The sequence below is a fragment of the Oratosquilla oratoria genome, chromosome 27, assembly GCF_046742065.1.
Source record: "Oratosquilla oratoria isolate Oo_2021 chromosome 27, ASM4674206v1, whole genome shotgun sequence".
Classification (NCBI taxonomy): Eukaryota; Metazoa; Arthropoda; class Malacostraca; order Stomatopoda; family Squillidae; genus Oratosquilla; species Oratosquilla oratoria.
In genome coordinates, this window is record NC_134803.1 from 31541198 (window position 1) to 31547656 (window position 6459).

Here is a 6459-nt window from a genome sequence, read left to right on the forward strand (position 1 = left end):
TGAAAGGGACCTAGGAGTAATTATCACCAAAGACATGTCGCCAGATAAACATATAAATAAAATAGTCAGAGAAACATACAATTTGTTGAGGTCAATAAAGGTGGCCTTTAAATGATCAAGAAAATATTACAAACACTAATAAGGCCAAAACTGGAATATGCAGCACTGATGTGGTCACCCAGTACAAAAAAGAATATAAGAAAATTAGAAAGAATACAAAGAGCAATGACAAAGTTGGTCCCCAACATTTGCAAACCGAACATATGAACAAAGACTGGCTGAACTGGAATTGCCAACCCTGGAACAAAGAAGAGAACGAGTGGACCTAGTAACCATCTACAGAATTATGAAAGGAAAAGAATGCCTTGACAGGACCTATTAGAATGGAACAGAGGACATGCAATGAAACTCAAAAATGATAACTACAGAAGAGACTTGAAAAAGAACAGCTTCCCACACAGAGTGATAGATATATGGAACAAATTGGATGAAGAAATAGTGTGTGGAAACACAATACAACAATCTAAGAACAAAGTTGATCTTGTGAGATACAAAAACGGGTCCCCATGAGCATAGCTCCCCTTCCCATATAATACAACTAGGTAAATACAAGATCCCAAAATTGGGATTTGAAAGCAGACTGAAGGAAAACTAACCACTGTCTCTTCACTTCCCCATGATACCCCTGGGTTGACCTCTATATGAGACTGACACTATATCTAATCATTGTCAGTCTTCCTTTCTATTATCACTAGATTAATTTTTCCAACTGAGAGTATAAAGTCTTCTGCCAATGGTGAATGATGGCTGGGACAGGAAAGTCACTTGAAGCCCTTTGTTACTGACTGCATGGCAGGTAGTGGAGGCCCACTAGTTACTTTATAGTAGGACATGGCAATAACCTGCATGACTGAGCAGTCCTGTTTAGGATCCATTTTGCTCACCTGACATAGAGAAGGGGGTAGAAAAGGTGACATAAACATAGCTTCACTAAATCTAGCCTGGCTGGGGAACTGCCCCAAATCAGGTCATGCAAATGCATTCATATACCAAAGGCTTTTTCCTCCATACAATGGTGGCAGCCAAAAAACAGGCATAAAAACCATTCCCACCCATTCCATTCCCAAGATACTCTACTCCCATCCACCCCCTTCCTCCTCGGCACCTCCTGGATGATGGGTCATCCCTGCATCTTGCTCACTGCCCTGGGTCAGAAGCAGTGTTGCAAGACACAGCACATCTAGAGCAAGGCTGCTTCATTAAATCGACAACCCCCCTCTCCATGCCCTCATGCAGAAAAGGAGATGGGGAGAAATCCCTTCGGGCTGCGTCAATTTATTTCTCACACTCCCTCACCCCCCACCCCCCACCCACTCCCATTCATGCATGACAGCATCATCCATACACAACCATTTTCTATTCACCCCTATCTTCTGTCCTCTCCCATCCTTCCACAACAGACATTCCCCTCTTTCCCAATGCCCCTTTTACCCCATCCTAGGTCATTTCATCATGTTCACTCCTTCCACTTCTGCCTTCCACACCTCTTTTACCAATCTTTCTTCACTCATTCTTTCCATGTGTCCATGTGTCCAAACTCTTTCATCAACCCTATCTCCCAACTCCCTTTCCACTTTCCATCCCCGTCCTCCTCCTCACCTCCTCATTTCTCACTCTATCCAGCCCAGTAACCCCTATCATACTTCTCAGGCACCTCATCTCAAACTCATTCAAACTCCTCTCTTCCTCGTGTTCCATGTTTCTGGCCCATACAGTGCTGTTGCCACAATCACTCCTTCATACAATCTCCTCCTAGCATCCATTCCCAGGTGTCTATTTCTCATTACACTTTTTAATCCCCCAAGGTATTTACTTGCTTCTCTCAATCTACATTCTACCTCCACCACTCCTCCCTTTCTTACCACATTTGCACCCAAGTATCTAAAACTATCCACTTCCTCCCGTCTCCCTTCATACTCATTTCCATTCTGCTGCCACTTTCTCCCCTTGTACATCTCATCACCTTTTCCCCACATTTATCTTCAATTTCCTTTTTTTTACACACCTTCCCAAACAGTCACCAACTTCCTCAGTCCCTCCTCTGATCCTGCTACAAGCGCAGTGTCGTCCGCAAACAACAGCTGGCTTACCTCCCACTTTTCTCCATTTTCTTTAACCATCTCTAATCTCTGACCCAATACCTTTGCATTTATCTTTCGCATCACTCCACCAATGTATAAATTGAACAGCCAGGGCGACATAACACATGCCTGACGAAATCCAACCTTTACCTCAAACCACTCTCTCCATTTCCAATCCTAACACAAGCTCTACTACTCTCACACAACTCGTAGCGCAGTTGGTAGAGTTCCCGGCTGCCACTACGGTGGTCCGGGTTCGAATCCCGCCCAGGACTGAAATAATTTCAGTATTGCTGCGTTGCGGGTTGTTACTCCAGCTCTCGTGGGCAGGGAGTTGGGTGTGTGTGTGCATGTAAGGTCACAGCATTATCCATAGATCGGTCAGATAAGCTCTGAGGTCTCTTTTGGGAGGAAAATAGCTGTCGATCACGAGTACAACACGTGATCTAAGACCATGGTGAATTGTGTAAAAATTCTTGACTGCTCTTGAAAGCTTCCCTCCTATTCCATATATTTGCAATACCTCCCACAATGCCTTCCTGTCTGCCCTGTCATAAGCTTTTTCCAGATCCATAAAAGCCCAAAAAAACATCCTTACCTTTTCCTATAGCTTTCTCACATATTTGTCTTACCACAAAAATCTGGTCTACACAACCCCTACCTGTCCTAAACCCAAACTGATCCTCACCAATTACTCCCTCTCTTCCTCTCCTAATTTTCTCAATCAAGACCCTCCCATGAGCCTTCCCAACTACATTTAACAAACTGATCCCTCTGAAACTACTACACTCACACTGTCTCCTTTTCCTTTGTAAAGTGGAACTGTACAGACACTCCTCGAGTCCTCCGGCACTCTACCCTCTCTTAAACAAACATTAAATAACCTCACCAGCCAGTCCACCATCACTGCAGCTCATTTTTTTCAGACATTCTGCATGACATCCATCTAACCCAGGTGCCTTACCTGCTCTCATCATCTTAGCAACTGCCTTCACATCTTTCCTTATTTCTCCTCCATTTTCCACACTCATCACTTCCCACTGCAACTACCTTTCCCTCCCTATCCTCCTTCACATTTAGCAACTCCCTAAAATACTCTGCCCATCTTCTTACTGCCTTCTCTTCCATTATCATCTCACCATCTGCACCTTTTACCTCTTCTCTACCTGATTCACCTCCTCTTCCTTTTAATTTCTTTCCAAGTTTTTTATTACTTTTTAAATTTTCTACCATACTCTTACCCCATTTCACACCTACTCTCCTCTTTGCCTCCTTTATCTTATGTTTTACTTCTCTTTTCTTTGTACCTCTCATATGATTCCCTCATCCTATTTTGTAACCAATCTGTGAAAACTTGCTTCTTCTCTTCTACAATCTTTTGCTTCCTCATCCCACCACTCACTACCCTTCTATTTCCTCCCATCCTCCTAGTTCCACACACCTTGTGACTCTCTACTTAAACCATCCCCATTCCTCTTCCACTCCTAGCTCTACTCTATCATTCACTCCCTTTCTCCTCAGCCTCTTGTACTCCTATCATCTACATGTTTCCCAACTACCAGAAGGTTTTCTACCAAAAGTTATCGTGCATCAGCCTCCAAACAAATCATTGGTTCACGAAACTTGAAGATCGGACCAAACGACTTTCCGTTGGTGCGACTTCTAACAACCAGAATCAAGACTCGCCTACACCATAATCAAGACTTTATTTCGCCTGCCTGTTACATGCTGCATACAAACGCACAACTAGTTACTTTACCTGGTAACTGTAGTACACATTTTTAATTCGTGTAACATATATGCATTTAGATTTTTATGTTTGATGTGTATTGCTACATTTTCCTTATTCTATATCCATTCATGTTGTTTGTGTCTATTTTACTATTGTAAATAATCATTTTAACGAAGAGTTTAATTATCCTGCCTGAAATTTGTCACTCGTAAGAGCTGCGCACGGTCTTATAATTATTATTATCATTATTTTCTTTCTTTTCGTGTCGCAACTAGCCTGGCCCATACGTGGGTCGTGACAACCACAATTAAAAAAGATACTGGCATATTTAGGCTAAAATAAGAAGATATTTATATTGCGTTGTAGAAATAGATGTTTACAAGGCTTATGGCATCCACGAGCCGTAGTGTGAACAAGCTGTAGTATTTTGTGTAAGAGCAGACTGCTAAAATATTGAATGCGTCACGTATACTACCCTTACTTTTTTGAGTCCCCTAAGGCTGCATTGCAGAACCAACATACACATAGGTGAGCACCAACAGAAAACTTCAGAGAAATATTCCTGTTTAAATTGATAGCCCATAGATATGCCGTCTACATACACATCTTGGCTGTTGTCAAAGATATTTATGGAGTCGAGACTACTCTCAAATGACAATGAAGAACTCTCGATATCGCCAAAGGAATTGTATGTTTTGTTTTGGGACGCTTTGGTTGGTGCACAAATCATGACGTCATCAGAACTCACACCAATAGATGGTGCTGTTAGATGTGCTTTCAGAGTGCAAATTAGCGGAATACGAATTTTTTCGTCAAAAAGTTCTTCAAAAACTAATCGTGAGAATTTTTTTGAACATGTTTATCGTGAAAAAATTGCAAAAGAAAAAATGCAAAATTGTACCTAGGTTTGGTGGTTACTCTTTAAGGGTTGTTACTTTCATTTTTCACACTGTCAGTAGAGATGGTTGCAGAACAATGGCCACATTGTTCTGTGATGAGAAGATGAGGAATTAATTTTCATCAAGTATGCAGCAGCTCTCGCCTTCCTACCAGCTGAGACAGTCCGTCTAGGAGTACCATAAAACTCAACATGGCTGACTACGCTCCATCTGGAAAGTTTGCCAAGTACTTCTCCACCTGGATGGGGCACGTCCCAGTGATGATGTGGAACCACTTCACTGGCCACTGAAGACCGAACCAACAACCGACTGGAAGGTTGGCACAAGATTAACCGTCTTGCTGGCCGGGACCGTCCCAACCTATTCCAACTAATCACCTTCCTGCAAAGGAAGACAGGGTCTCCAAGTTCGAGATCCAGCAGCTCCAGGCTAGTGGACTCGATGTCCACAAGAGGAACTAGTGGCAGAAGAATGGCAAGGAGGATCAAGTGCTTCTAAGAGAATTTTGTTGCTGGTAAGCAGTCCATTGCAGACTTTCTGGAGTCACTGTCCTACTTGCGTGGCTGGTAATGTATAAATGTATTACTTCAGTAACTGTTTCCACTATGTATGTATAGCGGCTTGTATTCTTCATAATGTGTAAAAAGAAATAAAATCTTAAAGACTTATCTATTATCTCTTATACTGTCGACTGTCCATTGCAGACATTCTGGAGTCACTGCCGTATTTGTGTGGCTTGTAATGTTAAATGTATAAATTCAGTAACTGTTAACAGTATATATCTATCTATCTATCTATCTATCTATCTATATATATATATATATATATATATATATATATATATATATATATCAGCTTGTATTGCTGATGTGTAAAAAAATATATATATATAAAAACTCCATTACCTCTTATACTCTCGACTCTGTCATTTCCAGTATCTGTAGTAGAGTACACAAAATGGAAAATCAGTACGAGTAGACAAAGTAGATGATATGGGAAAATAATGATAATATGAGTAGACGATATGGGAAGCAGACCAAATGGGATGTAGCCACTCTGAAGATGTCCTAATAAGACGAAAGAACTCGGTTTTATTTTATCATTACCCCGTCTGGGGTATTGGCTGCATGTTATTGTGGCAAAGTAGCATGCAGTTGATACTTTAGGGTCTATATGGGGCGCCCCTACGGACCAGAGCCACACATCATTTTGTATGTGATAGAGGAAAACTCTGTTCATAGAGAAATGATGACACTTTTATACTACGACTGTCCCTCCGTTATGCTGTCCCCCAACCCCTTGTTACTGTCCTGTACCATTTCTCTGAATATTCATTTCCTTTTTTCGCCTAACCTGTGGTGGGGGAAAAGAATGCTACCACCAAGTCTTCCCACTTGAGTCGTAAAAGGCGACAAAAAACGGGACGGGGGATGGGATTAGGAGTCCTGCTACCTGTAGCCCCAAAGGGAACAATCCTAAAAAATAGTAAAGGCATAAGAGGATCTGAGAATTTTCCAACCAGTACCCTAAGGTTTGGGTCTTTTAATGTGCGTGGATGTGGTACAGATGAGAGTAAAAGGGAAGAGATAGGCAGTATGTTTGTGAGAAGAAATGTATATGCTAGTCATTACAAATTCTGTTAGCATTGTGTATAAATGTAGGAAATAAAAGTGATGCGTAATTGGAT